General features: G+C 37.9%; 1 protein-coding gene across 3 annotated transcripts in view; it reads left to right on the top strand.

Moving 5' to 3' along the window:
• Positions 1-24,809, top strand: part of LOC135082626 (oxidative stress-induced growth inhibitor 1-like) — a 70,204-nt gene that overhangs the window by 10,720 nt on the left and 34,675 nt on the right. Inside the window, exon 2 of one of the 3 annotated variants that reach the window (XM_063977410.1) lies at positions 4,039-4,148. The exons of 1 other annotated variant lie outside the window; for it this stretch is intronic. The gene's annotated coding sequence lies outside the window, so the exon portion shown is untranslated. Of the gene's footprint in view, positions 1-4,038; positions 4,149-13,965; positions 14,082-24,809 lie in introns of those variants that run through there. One more of the 3 variants, XM_063977408.1, reaches the window with a different exon arrangement.

Here is a 24,809-nt window from a genome sequence, read left to right as displayed (position 1 = left end):
CAAAAAGTCTGCGGGCAGTCTTTTTATTAAAATTTTTTTGGAATTATTTATACTTAGGTAGTAGTATCTAGGTAGTTATAGGTAAGGTTATTAATTGAGATGACTTGCAGTCCCATGGTAGATAGGAGGTAGATAACATAAGTATAGCCGCCGCATGGGGCAGTGACGCAAACGCGGCAAGGTCAGAGTCCAAAGCTGTATTTACACTTGCTGTTTTATGTATTTTTTGATAGATGTATGTAAAGATTATCTTAAGTAGGTGGTCTTCAGTATTTATCGTACTTTTTTGCTGAATAATAGCCCTGCTACAACTAGTAGTAGATCTCCTAATCGAAATGAAATAAAGTCTAGTTTATTTAATTTTATTTGTGTGCATTAGTCCTTATGTATAGCCAATCTTGTTCTTAAGCTTAAGGAGCCTATTTTTTGCGCTACCAGCGTGTCGAGAAAAACTAACTTAACACTGTCTGCCAGTTTTTTTATTGACTGTGGGTGTCAAGTCAACAATTATTTTCATAAAATCCAGATCCTGGAAACCTAGTTTAGCCACTAAAATTAAGCATAGAGCTAGCATATTATATGCAGTTTGTCTTCTTCTTTTCCCTGTTTCCCATTATTTGGGGTCGGCTCTTCTTATTCTGAGGCGCCAGGACAATCTGTCCTGGATTGTCGAAATATTTGTCTGGGCACGCTCTAAGTCCACTGTTGACCGTCAGGTGGCCAGTGGGCGTCCTCTAACTTTCTTATTATTTGGCAGTGATAAGGCATTTTATGAAGTTTGTGTTCCTAAATAATGTATCTGCAAAAAGATAGCGTACTTACCTATGGTATACAGGATGTTAGGTAAATGGGTATATGAGCCGACACTAGCCCATGTTAAAATGGTCATATAAATGGTATGGTGAAGTCAGAAATTTGATATCTTCATTTTAATTATTTCATTTTTCATACAAATCGGATTTTATAAAATTTATTTTGTATGAAGATTAAAAAAATTAAAATGATGATATCAAATTTCTGACTTCACCATACCATTTATATGCCCATGTTAACATGGGCTAGTGTCGGCTCATATACCCATTTACCTAACACCCTGTATATGTACTCGCAGCCTTACATTAAATAGTTCAACTAATAGTAGTCACATAAAGAAGGACTGTCAGTCACTGTTGACCTACCGATAAGTGACAATGTGACTTTGTCAATCGAGTACTACATTGATGTTACATAAATCAGTTTTAATGTCCGCAGTGGAATATTTTATTGCACTGATTAAGTTTTTATTAAATTAATTAATCGATCGATGCATGCAATTATACTACTAGCTACTGTAATAAAAATTAAATAATTATTTATGAAGAAAGTAATTAATATTCGCAACTTTCTAGAATCTAGAGCGTGTAAGGTGATATTGTGACAGATCGATTCAGCAGTCGACGTCCTGTGGCTGAAATTATGATGATGATGAATAAAGTGGCCAAAAAATTGACAACACAACCTTATTGCAATGAGGGCTATCGTTTTAGCGCTCACCAGTTAGCGCCACTGTAGAGTAAGGTCCTGTCACTTGCTAGTAGCGAAGACAGTGGCGCCAACTTGTGAGCGCTAAAGTGGTAGGAGGACTATCGCATTTGCACTCATCAAGATGGCGCCATTGTAGAGTAAGGTCCTGTCAATCGCCAGGGGTGCCAACTGTTAAGTATAAAAACGATAGCCCTCATTGTAACAAAGATGTGTTGCGAACTTTTTGGCTACTTTGGGGGTCACGAACTATTTGAAGCTGTACGAGTACTCTACATAAAATTAAATCATGTTCACACACAGTTATGTATTAAGCTACCGTTGTGTGAGCAAGTTATACTTGTTTTCTTTTAACACAATAAAGTATTCGGTTCGCTGACCGTTTTAATTGTAAGCATATAAATAGACATAGTAATAAATAATAAACATAAATGGATAATAATTGCGAAAAAAATCTACAAGTCGCATAATGTAAAACATCTTCCATTCATGTCTGGAGTCATACATTATTAATGAGATGCTATTATGTTGTTATATTCTTATTCAGGGTGATTATAACATTTTTGTTTTTATAGGCCAGTCAATGTCCCATTTAGTGAGATTTACTTCTGAAATACTTTGAAAAAAAAAACTCAGGAAATGGATGCGAGGGTATTTGTTTCGGATACAACATCGATCCGGCTCGAAGGACCACAAGAAGTACAGTGCCCCAAATAGTTCGAATCGGGGTTATCGAAATAAAACTGATGATTTACACCTGGATAAATTATGTTGACATTTGTGTAAAATGCTCCTTAAACAGCTTACGCCCGTATTCACAAACGATGCTTGCAACAAATCGGATGCACAGCGTTGAATAGAGCTCTGTGATTGTTTCGTGTGTCACCCTGTGAGTCCACGCGCACTGTGAGACCTCATAGTAATGTTTGTGAATACGGGCGTAAGTGTATTAACTAATAATGGTTTTTTATGAATTTCTAGAGTTCAAAAGATTCTTAGCCAAAGTAGGTAAATTAGAAGAAAATGAATCATCATTACGGGGTATTGTTTATTTTCTATAGATTTGATATAGATGATTTCACGTTGAATACACGAAAACACTATTGTTATTTATATGAGAGCGTGCTCTTTATTCGGATGTTTTGTTAAAATTGAATGAACTAGGTTTCCATTATTTTGGTGGGATAACAGGTCTTTTAAGTGATAATGGAGTTGGCTAACGGTATTCTCAAAATTAGCAGTTAATACTATCTACGGTGTGGATTCGGGCCCCCTAGATATTTGAGTTTTTAAGGCCTAAAAATAAATAACTATGACTATGACTGACTAAGCATTCCACAATAATTTGTTAGTGTGAAGTGAAAGCATTAAGCTTTTTCAAATCATGAAAAGCTTTTTCAATACATTATACAGGCTAGTTCTAGATAATACGCTCTTTTTAAATGGACAAAACATTTCTAAAAACCCTAGGTTTCTTTGTACTTATTTTGCAAAAGCTGCTGAGTCACAACAAGCACACATACAATGCCTACACTTTGATGTATTCTGTGTGCGTTATGGTATCCATAGAGACGCGGTCTGGTGACTATATCGAAGGCCAAACCGATGTCACCACGATAAGCTATGGAATATTCATTAATATCGATTGACAGGTGCATGGCGATGAGGTCTGGATGTGAATCGAATGATATTTAGAGTCTGCAAGTTTGAGAATTTCGAATATTGATCTTATTTTATTGTTACTACGCCATTCTTTCTTTTTTTTATTCACAACGAGGAAGCTCTTGCCCTGTATCTCCCCTGATGGTGTCACTATTTAAAAAAAACCCACTGGATGGACCGACGATCTGGTGTGGTGAAGCAAACACCTGGTCGTTGTGGAATTCCTTGGGGATCTTTGCCGTTGTCCAGGAAGTGCTGAAATGGAGGCAAATGAAGACATTTTTGACTTTGAAGAAAACGAAGGAAGGCATAGCTGCGTAATGTGAAACGATCTATCGTACAAAGTATATGCAGAAGACCTGTCTAACCTGTCTTTATCTATTTGCAATGCAAATGTGATCTTTGATCCCATGAATTCAATTAGTGTCATTTATATATCAGCTACGCGCGTTAAGAATGTATCTACATGTATAATGATATTTTTCTAGATAAAATAAGCATATTAACTCCAATTGCTGGAGCTAGTTGGTTCCCAAAGTGGGGGACGCAAAGACCTTTAAAGGGGGGCGCGGGCCATCTGTGTACTTAAGTATAAAAAACCTGCGACCGCTGAGAATGCATTCCAGACTGCTCGATACGACCAATAAATAAGCTTGACTGGAGGAGGTCGGGCGCGGAATTTTTTGAATGGTCGAAAGGGGGCGCGTCTCAAATAAGTTTGGGAACCAATTAGCTAGACAGTGTTAATTACTAAACTACTGGCGCTTACCTGAAAAAATATTCGCATCGTATAAATTCGCTTAACATAAGATACTTTGTCTTTTTTGTAATTCCTCGCTCGTTCGTTCTTTTCAGCCAAATGACGTCCACTGCTGGACAAAGGCCACCAAGGGTTTCCACAACGAGTCGTCCTGCGTGGTCTGCATCCAGGCACCTCCCGCGACCTTCACCAGAAGTATACCTAGGTACTTAAATACTTTTGATACGTTATATTAGGTTGTTCTTTCATTGGGCAGATTTTGGCCTTCAAGCGCGTTGATGAATAAGATAAACAAATGCGTCTTCTAATGCCCGTTTTCACCATCAATCCCTAATTTTTAAGTGAACCCTATGTAAACAAAATTCCTGTTATGTTGTTACCATAGGGGTAGGGTTGCCAGGTCAAAAAACACATAAGCCGGACTCTTGTGCTTTTCATTTGGCCGGACATTTTACTATCATCATCGGTTTTGTCCAAGGTCATGCGTGCGCTTCATATTATTCTGTGCTCGACTTCCGCCTGGCGCGGCATTCTAATAAAAAGCCGGACAAGCTGGACACCGGTTATTATGGCCGGACACGCAATCAAAAAGCCTAACTATGTCCGGCTTTATCCGGACGCCTGGCAACCCTACATAGGGGTCACTTAAAAATTAGGGATTGATGGTTAAAACGGGCATAAGTCCTTGGAAAGACCCTGTCATTAACCGTCCATTATGTTGTCTTCAAATGTCACTTTACCAATAAAATAGTCAATTCATGATATTTGATGTGTTGTCTAGTACTTTACAAAGTAACGTACAATTATGAATGATTGGAAGCAATTGAAATGTCCAAAGGCTGAGGCATATAATTTAAAAGCACTTAGTAAATATGAAGACGAATTTAACTGTTTTTGCTTCGTTATGGAAAATTTCCTCCATGGATTTCCACAGACCGGTCTTGCGCTGCCCGCATCCAGCTGCTTTCAGCGATCTTCACTAGATCGTCGGTCCACCATGTAGAAAGGCTGCTCACACCGTATCTTACGGCCCGTAGTCGCCACACGAGAACATTTTTGGCTTAACGGTCATTAGTTCTGCGAGTTACGGCGGTAGTAATAGTTACAAAAAGTAACAGTTAAAGTGCCCATTTATTTACAGGTATGGTTTGTTAAATCAGCAGAAGCAGAGTTAATTTATTTACTAAGGCTGTCATTTGTGACAGCTTTAAATAAAGTTAATTAAATGTAAACTAAGTAGTTAATGGAATCGTCTAGACGCCTTGATAAGTTAAATTTAACTGCACTACCGGGGGGCGTGTTATCAATGACAGTGCAACTCGTAAACAATATACATGCTGATATTCGAGACCTTTCAAGTGTATTTATTATTTCTATGACTGAAGGCCTATTTCTCTACAATTTAATCAAAATTTCAAAAACCATATAATTATTATTTTTGACGGTCATAAGTGCCAAAATATTTGTCAAATATGATTCAAATAAATATAACTCTTTTATAATGCGAAAGGGACTGGAATTCGCTGCCTGCTGCTGTCTTTCCTGAACACTAATCCGGGCCTTTTCAAGGCGAGATTGAATAGGCACTTACAGGGCAGATATGTACCATCCTAGACTGCATCTCAATTAACACGCTGCGATTGCGATCAAATACCTGCCTTGTATTACAGAAACAAAAAATTAGGTTTTGAATTGTCAATCTTCATACCTACGTTAAAGTATCTCTTGTGTCGTTTGTGTGTCCACACCAAATATTCCAGATACTGCGTGATAGGTACGTAGCAATAAGACAGCGGTTGAACGTAAACTGATTTATTAGCGCCCAGCGGCGTAACTGCGAGCCTAACTACATACGTGCATAACTATACATACATAACACTTTTCCTTCCTAAATATAACACCACCATTCCGTTTCTGTTACAACAAATAAATATAGTCTCTAACAAGTTAAATGAGCGTATGTGTATATGTATAATGTTATAACATATATAAATATGTATTTAATGTAACATCAAAATAATTATATATTTCGACATTAATCAAATTAGTTAACATTTTTAAGTTTTTTGCAACAACGTATAGCAGCTTCCCTGCGCATTTTATCAGTAGGCTGTGCCGTCGGAGACAGCAACGTCGATGGCGAGGTCGGCACCGGAGAGGCCGCGCCCGTGCTCGGTCCTTCCTCCGCACTATCAAATGACTCGTCATGTTCGTGGTCACCGTCACCGACCGACATGTCTTTAGAACAAGCCGAATTTGACTTATTATGCGAATTATCCATCACTCGGCTCAGTGAATGACGTGACTTCCTAGCGAGTATCTGATCGATGTGACGCTTATGTGTATGACCGTTCTTTGTAGTCACATTGTAGGATACAGGTCCAATACGCTCATGTACCACGCCCTCCTCCCACTTATTGCCCGACTTGGAATAATTACGTATCAAAATTGGCTCGTTTTGTTTGGCAACGCGTAACGGGGCCTCGTCCCGGGCCTCCTCGACGAGCTGGCGCGCGCGCACCCGCTCGGCGGCGTTGGGGCGCAGCAGGTCCAGGCGGCCGCGCAGCCGCCGGCCCATCAGGGCGACTGCAGGTTCGCGTCCCGTCGTACTCTGTTCGGTATTTCTGTACATAAACAAAAATTTACTCAACGCCCTATTCGTGTCTTCTCTTTCTAATTCTGCCTTTTTGAGTACTCTTTTAATAGTGCGCACGGCGTTTTCAGCAGCTCCATTGCTCGAGGGATGATATGGTGGCACTAAAGTATGTTTAATACCGTTACAATTTAAATATTCAGCAAAAGCGGCAGATGAAAATGGCGGTCCGTTGTCGCTTACTATGCGTTTAGGTAAACCGAAACGAGAAAAATGACGTCTCAAACTATCACAAACTGCGTTGGCTGAGGTTGTGTTGACTTTTTCTACTTCGATCCATTTTGAATGTGCATCAATTATTATGAGATAATAATTATTATTGAACGGGCCGAGAAAATCGACGTGCAATCGTGCCCATGGCTCCGCTGGCCAGGGCCACGAGTGGAGCGGCGCGGCGGGGGGCGCGGGCCGCAGCTCCCGGCACGGTAAACACTCGCGCGCAACCTCCTCTAAGTCTCGATCTATATTTTCCCACCAAACATAATTACGTGCGATTTGTTTCATTTTAACTATACCCGGGTGGCCGTCGTGGATCTCTTTCATGATGCAATTTCGTAATGACTTTGGGACCACAATACGATAACCCCATACTAAACATCCCTGATCAATATATAAATAATCTTTTTTATTAAAATAAATCTTTTCAATTTCATTATACGCGTATCTATTCGGCCAACCATACATTACAAATCCGTATATTTTACTTAAAAGCACGTCCTTTGCCGTTTCCGTTTTAATATCGTTAAAACTGATCGGAAAGCTATCTTGTGCGTAATGCAAATACCTACCTTCCTCGTCTTCACCTCGTAGTTGCTTTTTGGTCAATTCTAGAGGAAGACGAGAAAGAGCATCGGCAAAACAGTTTTTTTCCGATTTAACGAATTCTATAGAGAAGTCGTATGCCGCTAACTTAACCGCGTAACGTTGTAGTCTACTTGCCGCAGTCACCGGCAGACCCTTATTTTTACCAAAAATGTAACTTAAAGGTCGATGGTCGCTCCTCAGAGTAAAGTGTCTCCCGTATAGGTACTGATGGTGCTTAGTGACTCCGAACACGATAGCGAGCGCCTCTTTGTCTATCTGAGAGTAGCTAGCTTCGGCACTGTTGAGAGTGCGCGAGGCACAGCACACCGGCAGCTCGGCGCCGTCCGCGCGGCGCTGCGTGAGCACCGCGCCCAGGCCGTACGCGCTGCTGTCAACCGACAAAATCAACTCTAAGTTTGGATCGTAGTGCGCGAGCACAGGGGAACTGCTTAACACCGTTTTTATTTTATTAAAAGCCCTATCACAATCAGCTGTCCAGTTCCACTGAACATTCTTTTTCAACAGATCGTACATAGGCTTTAAAATGTCACTCATATTTGCACAGAATTTAGAATAAAAGTTTACCAGACCCATGAAACTTTTTAATTGAGTGACATTGGTTGGTGCGGGCGCTGCTACAATGGCTTCAATTTTTTTTGAATCTGTATGTAAACCAAGTTTATCAATTTTATACCCTAAGTAGGTAACGCTATCCTTGAAAAATTGGCATTTGCTAAAATTTATTCTTAACCCATTTTCATTAAGCCTTTGTAGCACCGCTCTCAAATTCGCCAAGTGGGATGATTTATCTTTCCCTGTGACACAGATATCATCAGCGAATACAGCAGTCGATGGCAGGCCACTTAGAGTCTCTTCCATGATTTTTTGAAAATTTTCAGGAATGCATTTAATACCAAACGGTACGCGCTTATATAAAAAAGTACCAATGTGAGTAGTAATGGCTGTCATCGCTTGCGAGTCTTCTTCTAAAATACATTGTTGAAATGCATTGGATAAATCTAATTTAGTATACTGTTCACCCCCTCCTAAGGCGGCAAAAAGGTCCTCGATACGAGGCAACGGGTAATGAAAGTCTTTTAAAAGTGGATTTATTGTGACTTTGTAGTCACCGCACAATCGAATATTGCCATTCGCTTTAACTACAGGCACAATAGGCGTGCCATAATCTGACCTCTCAACTTTGTAAATGACGTCATCCCGCTGCAATCGTTCGAGCTCCCTTTCGACAGGTTGTCGCAATGCTAACGGTATGGGTCGCGCTTTAATAAAAACAGGTGAATCATCTTTTAAATACAATTTGAATTTAGACTTAAACGTACCTAAACCTTCAGCAAATACATCTGGGAATTCTTTTCGCAAAGAAATCGCCATTGAGTCCTCCTCAGTCAAATTGTGGCATTCTACTATTCCCAATTTTAAACATTTTATCCACGTACGGCCCATCAATGGCGGCCCGCCGTTTTCAATAACAAATAAATTTAACTTTGCTTGTTTTTTGCCACAACTAACGTTGACCATAATAAAGCCCAAAGTCTCAATGACGTCACCGGTATACGATTTTAAGGTAATTTGTTTCTGTTCAATTGGTAAATTAGAGAAATTTCTGTCATAGAACTTTTTAGAAATAACAGACAATTTGCTTCCGGTGTCAATTTCAAATTTACATAAAATGTTTTCTACTTTTAAATTTGCAAAATAAGGCCCATCACCGTCACTACTGACTACTAAATTATAAAAGTTACAACCTTCATCGTCCGAGTCCGATCCATTCAAAAAGAATTGATTTTTCGTTGCGTTCTTGCCACTCACTTTATTGCCTTTAACACACACTGCTTTTATATGGCCCCGTTGACCACATTCATCACAATTGTAGTATTTGAAACGACACTTGCCCTCGACATGCCCTACTTTACCACACCGTGGGCATGCGCGCTGCGGCCGGGGCGCTCCCGCGTTGGCCCGGGAGCCGCCGGCGCCGCCCGCGCCCAGCCGATGCAAGCCGTCGTCGCGCGCCCGCGCACCGGCGCCGCCCGCGCCCTGCGCGCTCGCCGTGGCCGCGTGCCGCTCCGCCGCCTCCAGCGCCTGTGCGAGCTCCACTGCGCGCTTGTAGTCCACGTTCCTCTCCGCGAAGATCCTCGATCTCATGTCTTCATTGCACAAACCCGATACGTACTGGTCGCGCAAGTTCTCCTCCAGCTTATCTCCAAAGTTACAAGTTTTTGCCAAATGTTTTAGCGCTTGCAAGTATTCACGAACACTTTCTCCTTGACGTTGCGTTCGCTGTCGGAAAATATGCCTTTCCGCAATTTCCGATCTGTCAGGTTCCAGGTGCTCTTTCACTAGCTTAACTAGATCCTCAAATGATTTTGATTCCGGGGTATTCGGGGAACACAAGTCGCACATTAATTCGTAACACTCTGCGCCTACAATGGTTACTAACGTGGCCACGTGCAATGTGTCGGCGATGTTATTTAGTGCTATAAACTGCTTCACCCGGCGTACATACGCATCCCAGTTATTACTCGAAAAGTTATACGGTTCAATACTACCGATAGGCATTTTTATCAGGTAAGATATTGCACACGCGTGGTTAATTTTATCAGCCCGTCGCCAGTGATAGGTACGTAGCAATAAGACAGCGGTTGAACGTAAACTGATTTATTAGCGCCCAGCGGCGTAACTGCGAGCCTAACTACATACGTGCATAACTATACATACATAACACTGCGTATCACGTATAGTTTTTTTTATCTCACGGTCATAGTCAATGACGAAGCCCACCATCACAGTAAAATAGAAAAGTAAACCAGCTTCATTTTTACCGTGCGCCTACGCATTTTAAATACGTATTTTCAAGCTCTTGCTGCCTACAGTGCCACCTACTTTCCTTGCTGTAGTATTTTTTACACATTTTTTTTTATTATTTGTTCTTTTTTGCCGCAATTTTTAAAGGTTTTTTTTATGTTTGCTTTGGACGGTAAAATCAAAATAAATTATGAAGACGTATTTATTTTCCCTTTTACTGTGACAACATAGTGCGCAGCAGGAATACCTCAACTCGATATAGTGCGACCTTGCAAAGTATTATTGCTAATAATACTCGATAAAAATTAATAAACAAAACTATAATTACATAATCAAATTATTACACTTTTGGGGATCAGTACTGAAGTCATTGTTAAACCATTTTTTTCGTATTTTAATTTGCAATAGCAACTAGAGCTGTCTATTAGTTTTTTTTACAAAGTACTAACAAAATATGTAGTTTTTATTTCGTTTTTTCTTTCTTTTTTTTATGTTTAAATTACTTTTTTTTTGTTAAAAAACTTGAAAACTATACAGAACCATTATAGTATTTCGATACTACACGCTTGTTTGGTACTAAGCCCTTCACTGACTACGCAGTTATAGGGAAGGACAAGTTGTGCGCAGTAGTTGATAATTATCGCCCAAAAATACGATAATTCACAGGTGTTTTATCTCATTGATTACCGGGTTTATTTATAGATCAGAACATCTATACTACTATACTATTCTTTACATGCTTATCATATTATACATCATAAAAAAAAACAATTTATTTTAGCTAGTAGCCTTTTAAAAAGTACTTTTAAACGTCCCTGTGTTAACCCTATCACTGCTTCGGGGCAATAAATGGGCGAACAAGGGCACAAATAAAATTAAGGTTTACAAAACGCATAAATACTTGGTATTTAATCCACATGTAAACTCTACCAATCAAATATTGGGCTAAGCAAAAAAAAAACATTATGAATGTAAATTAATAGGAAGTATAGTTTTCTAGGAATATTGTAATGTCATTAAAAATGGAAAAATACCCCTAATTAGGTGATTTGATTAATACACCAATGATAAAAAAAAATCCGATTCATAATGAACATCATTGTTTCAGTGCGTTATCATTGTAAAACAATGTTTATTTATTTACATATACTATAATGATAAAAAACTTAATTATAGTTGTTACAAGTCCTGACTAATTTAGTAATTCAAAATTATTACGTCACATTCAAGAATAAAATATGTATGTAAAAGTAAAGAAGCGCATATTTATTTTATTCATATTTTGAAAATTAAAATGTTTATTTTTTATTCAATTTAGACCAATATTTGGCACTTATGATTTTTTTATACATACTATATACTTGAGTGTCGTTTGATCGTTTCATAATACAAAATTACACACCATAATATCTCAATCTTTCCTAAATATTATAAGCAACAAGAACTCTTTTAAAAACCAAGATTGTTATATTTCTTTCCACGGAAGTTTCTTCTCTCTCACGGACATCGTAAACTAAAACAACCGAATGTTTTTATACATCGAAAATCGTTTTCCAATCGTATCCTCTTCTATTGTCACGCTTGTGTAGTATTGTTTCAATATTTTCGTTAGTTAATTGCGACTTACCTACTTTGAAGGTCAATTTTGTTATACAACATTGTCTTTTTCTTTGCTAGACTAGTATATTTTTATTTTTCTTTTGTTTTTTTAGTTAAGAGTATTCCGTATTGTACAAATTACTAATATTCCTGTTAACCCCTCCAGTTATGCTAATTATAATGCTTGTGTTAGGATTGGTTTCACCAAAATACTTCAGTCCATCCAGTCCGATAGCGACACCGTGTTAGGTTACACTTACGGTGCTATTCCCACCTCTCGTTCCACTGCTGCAACTCCTGTGTAGCCAGGATCTACAGCTTGACCGCCAATAAAACCCCAAACAGTGAAGGTAAAGTTTGTCCTGCCTCGATTTACTTATCATTATGCCTTTATTTAATTTTTTTTAAGTTGGCCGATAGTTGTGCCCGATTTTAAATTGTATGAAGAATCGGCCAAATCAAATCGGTGTAATGTGCGCACTTCCATACATGCCCATACTGATCAACTGCTCGACTAAACTATCGGCCGACGAAAAATCGATGGTCTGCGCCTAGGCTAAGTCTATCCTTATTTTTAGTAGGAAGAGGGGCTTACTCATATATCCAGCAGTGGACTTCTATACAGATACATGGTCAAAACTCATTTGGTTGCAACAAACAGGTAGAAATGTAGAAAGCAGGAAAAACCAGAGTTTACCGGCCAAAACCGGTAACGTGATAGACGGGAAACGAAAGTACCTGTAGCTTGTGATTAATGTGTTACCAAAATATTTTGACTACGTCCGACTGTCCTAAATGTATTTTAAAAGTTTTAAAACATACTTGAATTTCAACGCCATTATTACCAAAATTATTCAGTGATGTATCTTATAATAAACAATTTGAAATATGTTGATGTCAAAATGTTATTTTTTTTTGGTACTACCCCAATCGCCTACACGGCTACGCAGCTATATGAATTCTGATTAGATTTAGCATATAGTTTGGACCTTGGAGAACGATATTCTTTGAACAGATCTTTTCAGGGCACACTAATGCCAATGAATAAAATATTTCTGGCAATAAATAAAATATTTCTGTCAATAAATAAAATATTATTTCAGAATAGTAGATGTGTTCTGTGTTATCCCAAATCTACACGGATAGTTTTTCCTACTATACCTACGCGTAATGTATAATATTAATTATTAAAATACAGGCAGCCGGCATGTGGGCCAAACCGCGCGCGTGCCGAAATATGCATCACAGGCAAAAGGCACTACAATAAAGAATTTAAACCAGTGTTGACTGATGCAGTTGTATGCAAGTTCTATGTACCTAGTACCTACCATGTTTTAGTGCCAATAAAAGTAACTCAGCGAGCACATAAACCCGTACTGGATAACCTGTTAGTGTTCATAAAGATAGATAATGATGACGGCACATACATAGAAGCGTGCGGAAAATCCGATCGGAAGTGTACTCATAAACTGTTCATAAATCAAGAACACGCAGAAGTCTTGCCAGTAAAAGAAATAAATTAAGAAAAAACTGTTTAACTGGCAAAGAAAATAAATTAAAAAAATACAAGCAAAAAATATAAAATCATATCAAAAAATATTCATTATATTAACGATGCGTCCCATCATTTTTGTCCGATCACCCATGAATGAGTCACCTGTATACAAATTTTGCGAAGTCGTATGCGAATCAATAACTTTCACCACGATTTCCACGAACTAGAGCTAATTATCATGTGTCAGTTTCACTCATGAATCACCCATTAGTGTCATCTATTTGCAGGAAAAAATCTCTAAACAACCCGCTTTGGACCTGATGACGTCTTGAAACCTTACGGAAATACTTGTCTCCACGGAATCCACGAAAAAGCAATAGAACTAAAACACGCCTGCTATTGTACTTACACCAACGTATTAAAAAGTGATTAATAAATCGTTAAGTACTTTACAAATGGTTTGGTAAAATAAATTAAAAATCCACTCCTTTACGTGTCTCATTATTTGCCAAAGCACGTGCTGAGAAGAAGCGCAACAAACTCATTGCCGGTTGACATAATCCAAGCAGACCTACCGTATTACCGGTATTGTGTAACGTTACCTCCATTTGTTGTCGGTCCGTAAACATCAGTTGGCCACCGGCTGCCGTAGAGAGCGCTCGTCTCGACGCCGCGAGTTCGTTCAAACGTTGAAGTGATCGTGTAAAAAAACCTTTTCTGTGAATTTTCTTAGTGCTTCTGTACCGGAAAATTTTACACAGGTACATTTTTCTTTTTTGAGGTTATTTGATATTTTCTTTTTTTTTATTTTGTCATGTAATAAAGGCTTAAATGTTTAATAATTTTAATTCATTTGTGATTTCTACATCGTGATTCGGTGCGTGTTAAATCAATTTAATTAATTGGTCATTTATGATATTATGTCGACTTTAATATTAATCATTTAATTATAAATGGTAATAAAATGGAAAATGCAGTAAATATTTTCGTCTATATGTACCGATAATTACGAGTAAACCATAACTAATTTAATGACAGGACAGAAATATGCAAATAAAAAAACCATGATAAATTGTGGCGTGAATATTTAAAAGTACAACTTTTTTAATAAATTATAGTATATTTTATTCTATGATAGTGTCGTGAATAAGTTATTTTATTGTGTATTAATTAATTAAATTGCCATCTGCATTTAAATAATAATAATGTAAACAGTAAGTTGTTCTTAATTCGTTTAATTGGCTTAATATCATTTTTTGATTGATTTTAAAGCAAAAAAAAAGTCCAGCTAAAATTTTTACTGTTTAACAGAAACACTATTAGAAAAAAAAAACCGAAACTCTATCTAAACATTTCTTAGCATTTCTTTCAAGAAAATAATGATTAAAGTTCCGATTATTCTGAGCCTCAGTCAGGGTCAGACGGACTTAATAGGTTTAATATTATGTCTGGCTTGTCTTATAAAAATACTTTAGAAACAGCGACTAGTCATTTCATATTATTTAGTACAAGTAAGAAAAAAGTTTTTAGACCAAACGTTCTTTAGGACTTCTTAAAAAGTGTTATTTAAGACTTTTATTCTTTATTAAATGTAAAAGTGATGATGGATGAATGTTTGTGACACTTTTATGAAATAACTACGTAACGGATTTTGATGAAACTTTACAGTAATATTTAATTTATTCCCAACTACAGGGTGTTAGGTAAATGGGTATATGAGCCGACACTAGCCCATGTTAACATGGTCATATAAATGGTATGGTGAAGTCAGAAAATTGATATCTTCATTTTAATTATTTTAATTTTCATACAAATCGGATTTTATCAAATTTATTTTGTATGAAAATTAAAAAAAATAAAATGATGATATCAAAAGACAATGCCGGAAATTGGCGTCTTTTTTTTTTCGCGCGGCCATCGACCAAACTTAGTTTTTTGATTACAAAATAGTGTAATAAACCAAACTTACTATGGCATGTATACCTCTAAACTCAGTCTGAACTGAGTTACGAGCATTAGAAGTTTGACGATTTTCATACTAGATTTGCTTTTTGCGCGCAAAGTTTTGTAAGAAATTGCAACAAAATAGTGAGATTGTATGTGTAAACAAACAATACCATCCATTAAAGGCTCCAGACATCAGTATGGAGCAGAATCAGCGCAATAAAAAAATAGCGCAATATTTTGTTGCAATTTCTTACAAAACTTGCACACAAAAAGCAAATCTAGTATGAAAATCATCAAACTTCTAATGCTCGTAACTCAGTTCAGACTGAGTTTAGAGGTATACATGCCATAGTAAGTTTGGTTTATTACACTATTTTGTAATTAAAAAACAAAGTTTGGTCGATGGCCGCGCGAAAAAAAAAAGACGCCACCTTCCATACAAAATCTGGCATTGCCATTTCTGACTTCACCATATCATTTATATGATCATGTTAACATGGGCTAGTGTCGGCTCATATACCCATTTACCTAACACCCTGTATAATTTATCATGATTTGCGACAAGCAAAATTTCGCGCGAGCGAAGCCATAGGCAAAAGATGTTAATCCATCTCCGAATCTTATCACTTATCATATCAGTGGTGTTACACAAACTTGAATCAACTTGCGCTAACTAAACAGTGCGTGTAATTATGTCATGATTAATTCGATTTATAATACGCTAGCTTAAGCCCGCGGCTTTGCCCGCGTTTCGGTCGCGTGAAAAAAGACCGGGATAAAAACTATCCTTTTATCCCTGGGTCTCTCAAACTAATCGATTCTAGCTCCTACTGCTTTTTGGTGAATGAAATAAAAATACGACATTACCTACATTTTCTTTTTGCTCGATGCATGAGACAGAGAATTTACGGACCAAATGCTACGCAGAACACAAATTCATGCTGTCATCAAATCAAATTGAGGCCTTAATTCCGCTTGCAAAAAACATGCAAAGAAATACATTTATATTCAGTCGTATGGGCAAAACTTGCAAGTCATGCCGCTTAGTGAAAAGTTTTATCTTGGCAATGACACGTGTATTACGAATATTACGATATATTGTGCAATACACCACTTGATATTCCGGAGTGATAATATCGAGATCATCATCATCGCCCTATACTGTAGAAACACAGCACGACCCTCTAGCACCAGGATCATTAGTATAATCCATCATCATCTGCTAGTATGCGCGCCGTGATATACCTACTTTATCGACGTCAAAAGGTATGGGCAAAATCGATCAATAGAATAGAACCACTCTGCTGAAACCACAGTTAATTTGTCTTTTTACATCCATCGGGAATTCGGGATATTTTTTTTTAAGTTTCCAATTCTACCATTCATTAAAAATTATAATGTTTCTTTTTAAAAATCTGATATACCGTACTAGAGTCCTGTTTATAACGGTTCATGATTTGAATTTCATGTCTGCTGTTACATTTTAATTCCAAGGTCGATTAATTATGTATATCAATCTTATTATCATGTTTATTTAAATGAACGGCGACGTTGTGTGACGTTTTTATAAAATATCTTTTTTTCATCATCATCATTTCAGCTACAGGACGTCCACTGCTGAAAATAGGCCTCCCCAAGGGGTGGATTTTGAACACAAATTAATGGTACTCGTAACAATCATAGGCCTTTCAGAGTTTGTCATGACATAAAATTCAAATCAATATCGTTATTAAGGCAAATAATTATATGAATCACAAACTTCAATATTGTAACTTTGAGGATTATAATCATGATTGTAGTTACATACTCGTACATATTGTACGTACGTACTTTTTATTATATTAATGTGTTTTCTACGTATTGTGTGGGTTGTAACAACCGAAGTAACTAGTCATAACTCAAATGTCAGACGTAATTTATCGTAATTAACAAGTTTTCGGTAGGCGGTCGTCAAATACAGAACTTTTTCATTTCGTAGTTACCTTCATTATTATTAAATTCTGAGTCATATAATCGATTCTGAAAATTGTTTCGATATGGACGGTCGCCTAGCTTCGTGGTCGTTGGATTGAAACTTTAGCTGGTTACAGATTCTAATCCCAGTGGAAGCAAATGATGAGCACAAGCAGTTATGCTAGGAAAGAGCATACTAAAAACATTTTATTATGCGTTATGTAATCCTTAAGCTACGAAGTTGTATTAATAAATTATTTAGTTCTTGCAACATTGTGAAATTACTACATTTTTAAAGAGTGTAACAATGTTTTGAAACTTAATAATTTTCCGTGACTAGCAAAGTACGAGTAGTTACAACGTAATGTAATAAAGTTAAACAACGTACATACCTTCAAGGACCTACTTTTGCCTGACAATGTTGATAACTGCAGTGACAATGCAGCGACTGATAGCAAGTCAATTGATAAGCATCTTGAATCAAATCAAATCAAACTTCTTTGTTTGCGTAATTTCACTTATTGAATATGAATACCTTTTATATGTTCGCAAAAATATAGAATAAGAATAAGAAGCGTTTATTTGCCAGAATACAGGTTATAAGGTTCTTACAATTTTTTTTTACATACGCCTCCTCCAATGATTTCCATAATGGCCGGTACCTTTATGAGGTCGTCGGTCCACCCTGTGGATGGACGTCCTACGCTGCGCTTTCCGGTATGTGGCCTCCATTCCAGAACCTTGCTGCCCCATCGGCCGTCAGTTCTGCGTACCATATGCCCTGCCGATTGCCACTTCAGCTTGCTAATCCGTCGGGGTAGGTCAGCGACCTTAGTTTTTTCACGGATCTCCTCATTTCTGATTCGGTCTCGTAAAGAAACTAATAGCAGCATTTGCCAGAGCAGAACCTATTATTACCATAAGCCTAGGCGCAGACCACCGACTTTTAGTTGGCCGATAGATGGGCCCGATTCTAATTTATATGAAGAATCTGCCAACACCAAATCGGTGTAATGTGCTCACTTTTTTTTTAATCCACAACGAGGAAGCTCTTGGCCTGTATCTCACCTGATGGTAAGTGATGATCAGGCCGAAGGTGGAAGCGAGCTTCACCCGGAATCCTTAACCACGGAGGAACTGGCTATCTTACCTCCATCTACCAAAACACAACAATGCTATAATACTGTATTATGGCGATAGACTATGATGAAAGATGGTGGTACCACTAACTATAATTTTAAATTGCCCTTACCATGTCACACGTGTTTTTGAGACAAATATTTTGTAAATTCTGAAAAGTCCGAAATAATTGAACTCTATTACTCGAGTTACCACTTACGACTACTACAAGTTTGACTATCTCACATATTTATTTTTAAAACTTAGTCCAAATCGCTATGACTAATGATATTTTTCCAGGCAACTCTAGTTCCTGGCACTCCGCCATCTTGCCTCGGGATTTCCTGAGAGCGTCTGAGATTCTGAGTTGCCAAATAGTACAAGCAATAATTGTTTACTGTGTTGTAAACTAATGATTGTGATGCCAGATGTTCCTAGGATAATAGATGACGCTTGCTTCTGAAAAATGATAATGGATGACGCTTGCTTCTGAAAAATCCCCTGCCCTATGGGATTACTTTTCTTGTGTAATTGATTTCCATCATAATGATTCACTATTTAAAAACTATCACTAAGTTGATATATATAATCCTTTTATAAATGCGTCCCATCACCATAATGTAAAAATAATGTAGGTAGATTTCCCATAAGTGCTGAAGGAGCAGCTCTAGAAAATAGTTTACTATTGATATCCTCTTTTTCAATTAGTTTATGCTAAGGTTTATGAGGCCTTTGTCCAGCAGTAGACGTCATTTGGCTGAAACGAACGAACGAAGGTTTATGAATACAGCTATGTTTGCATTACCTATGTACCTACTTAAAGAATTTATCGGTTGATTTCAATATCAATGTTATCTATCTATTCATATCTAAACTTGTATCTCCGATCTTGATCTATGATGGATCAGGTCAGAAGATACCTAGTCAGATCTTTGAATTCGGGAACACTGATGTGTTCGGGGATTTTTACTCGACTTTACTTTGACTACGATATGGTAAAGTGCTTGGTAAGACAGTACTTTGACCATTTTATGGTAATATCTCGTGGTACGTCGCTTTGAAAATGAAAGGCCATGGTGTTACATTACTATGCTATGAGCGTATGGCCGCTACCAATCGATCAACATGGAAAGCATTGGGGGAGGCCTATGTTCAGCAGTGGACGTCCTATGGTTGAGATGATGATGATGCAGATGAGCGCGCTCTATATTTATTTAAATCCTCATTTCAAGTCCGCGCCGACCTTCTTTTTAACTCAAGATAAAGTAGACCCCCTATCTAACTATTGTTAAAGGTTATCTATAAGACAGCCACTCCATCACGGATTATGACTATTTAGACTACGAGTTTATTTCCACGATTTTTACTATCAACAGACAAAGGTCAATTGTACGCGATAATGTTATCTATTCACTATTTTTGCGCGCAATTCCGCCTGCGTCGTTTTTCTTTTTTTTCTCCTGGAAAAGTTTCAGTCTTTTTATTGTTTTCATCTTTTTGGTGAAAAGTGAAATTGGCCAGTATTGGTCAGCCTAAGTCATCAAGTGAAATTTTATTTATCTACAGGCTTGGATTCATGCTTGACTTTGGCCATTTTCTGAATTTAGATGTTTGGTTCAAGCGTGCATATCTTCTAAACCTATGAACTTTTCATATTATATTTTGTCAACGTGAAACGGCGAACTCCGTCAGTTTATAATATAACGCGTGAGATTGCAAACTAACGGAATTCACAATTTTACCATGACATATTATTATTTATCCTTGAGTAGGAGATGAGGAGCTCGCTCAAACTGGAAATCTCAATTCAGATTTTCAGAAACCGAGCTTTTGAGTCGAGTTTTAAGTACCGTTTCATAAAAAACTCTTCTATAACCTTTTTAAAGGAATTCCGAAATAAAATATTGCATCACTCGTACGATACCGTGACGTATGTCTGTTTCTATCTTATCAAAACTGGAATGCCTCTTGATTGTTAATTCGATACCTAGATTTCACTATCATGAAATTTGGATATGTTTACGTCATGTTTATATTTCACTAGCGGCCGCCCGCGACTTCGTACGCGTGGATCCCGTTTTACCCCCTTAGGGGTGGAGTTTCGTAAAATCCTTTCTTAGCGGATGTCTACGTCATAACATCTACCTGCATGCCAAATTTCCGCCCGATTCGCCCAGTGGTTTGGGCTGTGCGTTGATAGATCACTATGTCATGTCAGTCAGTCACCTTTGAGTTATATTTAGATTTTCATGTTTGGTCTGACTACGGTCTACCTACAGGGGGTCTATAATGTATTTTGGCACTATCTTGAGAGTATTTTTTTATTTTAGTGTGCTATAATGTTAGTTAACAACCTTGGTGTCAGTCAGGAAACCATACCATGTCTGACATTGCCTTTTGTGCTTTTAATTAAAATATCTATAGAAAACATAGTAATCTTCTAATTTTTGGTAGTTTATAGGATGAGTGGATGAATTCCTCTTTCGCAATTCAACCACTGAAGCTTTTTAAACGAAATTTGGTATCGTATAGTTAGTTTGCGTCTCAAGGAAAGTTTTTATCCCTGTATTTGGAAGCGTGACACGCGGGGTAAAGATTTTCTGTGATCACGCGGACGGGGCTGCAGGAAAATGCTAGTAAAATATGTACATGAACCTCTATTTTCCGACCCCGTATTTTTAAACAGGTCCAATAACCTCAACTATAATCTATTACTTTATTAGTAGGTATTTACTAATGTGGGTACTCACCAATTTGCGATATCTTATCTACTAAAACCGTGGTGTCAGTGTGTTTGCCTAATGTCAGACGTCAGTCACGTGGTAGCCACGCCTTAGTCGCCATTGTGGGGCAGGGCCGGACCAGGCCTGGCTCACTCCGCGCGGTACATCCGATAATTACCTACAGCGAAGCGCCCCGCCGGCGGGTATTATATCAGTCGAGTGTCACGCGCGCGCCCGTCAGGACGCTGGCGTGCGTTGTAGTACCTAATTCTATGATCGAAGTATTATTTAAAAATGGACATAAAGAGAAAGAAATATTGTGCGGCGTTCGGGTGTTTAAATTCGAAAAGCCTTTTTCGCTTCCCAAAGATGCTGAAAGGTATGTTTGCCATGTGGGTAATCAATAATTCTTAGGATAGTATAGGAACCTAACCTACCATGACTACTGCTCAGAATGCGTTCGTTCGTTTCAGCCAAATGACGTCCACTGTTGGACAAAGGCCTCTCCCAAGGTTTTCCATAATGAATGGGTACTTACCTACATACGTACCTCATTACATAATAAGTAGATTAATTATTTTTTCACTAGACAGCAACCCTAACAGCGTAAGAAGAGTTCAGAGGCACACGATAGAAAGAGACAAAACTTGTAGGTGAATAAAATTGTAGGTACGTAGTGCTGTGCGAGCTGAATTCCACTGTATCGCGTCGTAGCAAGACTCGTATTTATTTAAATCGTCTTGCGGAGTAATCCTTCTGTACTTGTACTATTACTTATTCTGTGGCCGGACTTGGGGCAAGTAAATAAAAATAAGAAAGGCTTTTATTTATTACTTAATATTAGATACTAAATATAGACATGTTTCTTACATTAAAATAGTGTAGACGGTAGACTGTGTACTGGTACAAAACGTACCAATTTTCCTTAAATACGCCCCTGTCCATTCAAATGACGCTCTGAGCCTCTGACGTCATCGTCAAAGACTGAACTTTCATAATAAATTGTTCTAATGAATTAGGTATTTTTATTGCGTGTTACCTTTACGCATACTTCTAAAGCATACAGACTATAGAACTTAGTCAATATAATAGCATTAGTTTTCTTTTGAACAAAAGGTGTAGAATAGAATAGAATAGAATAGTAGGTTTAAGTAGATCATTTATTGTAGAAATGGCCCTTGTTACAACTCTATAAGAATGTTTATTTAGCTTAATATGCCATTCTTGCATTGTTCACATAGTGCGTACGCCTTATTCCACCTTCTACAAGCAATGTATCATTGTAAAGAGGTATCACACCCACGCCTCTTCGATCTTGCGTTTAGCGTATATTCTAGCCTAAAAATAGGTCGTTGTTATGAATGTAGGTCGAGTTTGATGGACGAGGTGGAGACAAATAAAGCCACGTGACGCCCGATGTGCGCCAAACTTGACTTCAGACCAATCTGGTGGAGGAAAAACCCAGTGGCGGCGTAGCATGGCTTGGCACCCGGGGCGATCACCCCCCCCCCCCATGCTCTAGGCTATGGCACCCCCAGAATGGTCAGGTCTGGTGGCCCCCAGGATACCGATTCGAAGATGAAAGATGTACGAATCAGCTACAATGATACCAATCGTATCATGATCTTTATCATGCAGTGCGCCAGTGAGTACTAATCTGCGCGACTTTTGTCACCCCCTGATGCTTGGCACCCGGGGCGGACCGCCCCCACCGCCCCCCCCCCCCTTACGCCGCTACTGGAAAAACCATCACCCTTCCATGAAAATTCCGCACAAGCTGGACAAACTTGGCATATGCCGAAATCGGGACTAGGTTCGCTATACCGGCATTTCCCCTATGCCCAGAAAGAAGGACATTCGTGGTTGTTTTAGTGGGTAGGCCTTGCCCTTCTGGCATTGAGAGCCTCACATAACCCGTCGACTGACCACAGCGGCGGGTATGCAGTTTTATGCATTTTTTCCACGTATAAAAAAAAAGATCATGATACGCTCAGTTAAGCTCAAGTGGTAAATGGAGAATTTGGCCTAAGGCTTGGGGAATGAATGTTAACATAATTATCATTACATCTCCCCCTCCTACAACATCTTACTCATCATCATCATCATCTCAGCCGTAGGACGTCCACTGCTGAACATAGGTCGTCCAATGCTTTCCATGTTGCCCATCTTACTCACAGGACAATATTTACCTGGTTAGAGAGGGTCATACGTCACCCTGGAGTGGAGACTAAATGATCTGATGATAATAATGATGATTTTGCACTATTTATACTCGTAATTAAGTAAGAATGTGATCAGACAGTACCTAATTCTTATAAAACTAATGATAAGAGCCTCTTAAATAAATGCTGTCTTATTTAATTACGATCCGAATAATGATTCATCAATGAATATAAATGAGCCGTAAATAAATTTGTAAGTAAATTGCTGGAAATAATTTCGTCGTGTTTCTCAATTCATGAAACTTACTTGCTATGTTTTCCTCTTGCCAACTGGTGTTATTTTAGGAACTATTAAAGGATGGCCAGAGTCTTAAACACGTCTAATAATAAATAACCCAGACGCCAGATGCGACATTGTTTTTAATTATTACTTTACCGACTGAGTTTATGAATTAAAAGTTATGATGGAAGACTGCGCGAGAGAAAACTGAACAAGTAGAGTCAACGTCAAATAGTCATGACACACAAAGTGTCAAAAAAGTTGACAAAACAACCATATTCCTAGTAACAAAGAGGTGAAGCGAACTTTTCAACCGACTTCAAAAAAAAAAGGAGGAGGTTCTCAATTCGACCCGTATGTTTTTTTTTTTTCTATGTTTGTTACGCGATAACTCCGCCAATTATGAACCGATTTGAACAAATCTTTTTTCGGCGTATAGGTAATACCTCAAGGGTGGTCCCATTTAAATTTAATAATAGAAAAAACAACCCCCAAGGGTGGAAAATTGGGGATGAACTTTTTTATACGCAATATCTCCGCCGATTATAAATCAATTTGAACGATTATTTTTTTGTTGAATAGGTATTATCAAAAGGGTGGTTTCATGCGAATTTGAAGAAAATATTTCACCCCCAAGGGTGGAAAATTGGGGTTGAACTTTTTTATACGCAATATTTTTAATTTTTAGTTTTTTTTTTTGTGTTCACGCATTTGAAGTCGGTATTATTTTTTTTTAAAGTTAATTATTGGCTACCTCGTAGTTTTTTGTAATTATTTATTTGTAAAAATCTCTTTTATATTTTTTCTTTATAACTTTTAACCCTACCACTGCAATAGAACTTTAATGTGGTGCCAAAAAGATGCAGCGCAAATCCCAGCCATAGTGATAATTCCTCTTTATTATTTATGATATTGCTATCTAAACAAAACAGGTATACCTATCTGCCAAAACGGAATATATTCTGGATGAAATAACCTATGACATCTTATCTGACAGGCAATATATTACAAAAATCTTCATATTAATATCGTTGTCATACACACGAGTGTCCCTTACAAAATTAGCTAAAGACAGCTCGTCAAACTATGCATTTTTGTTCCAAAATCGCTCTTATTTCAACGGCTATAAGATACCGCAGTGTTAATTTTGACATGCTGTTATCCGTGCCATATACCAGTAATATATTCCATGGGTGTTGGCAGTGGCACCGCCTACGTCATGGGGCATCCCAAATGTATTCGGCCCTTGCTACCGTTTTCCTGCTAACCGATGGTCTACAATTTAACTATGCGTAGTTAAAAAGG

Source organism: Ostrinia nubilalis, chromosome 22 (assembly GCF_963855985.1).
Source record: "Ostrinia nubilalis chromosome 22, ilOstNubi1.1, whole genome shotgun sequence".
NCBI classification, from domain to species: domain Eukaryota; kingdom Metazoa; phylum Arthropoda; class Insecta; order Lepidoptera; family Crambidae; genus Ostrinia; species Ostrinia nubilalis.
The sequence above is the reverse complement of the archived record's forward strand: the minus strand, read 5'-3'. Positions and strand labels throughout refer to the sequence as shown.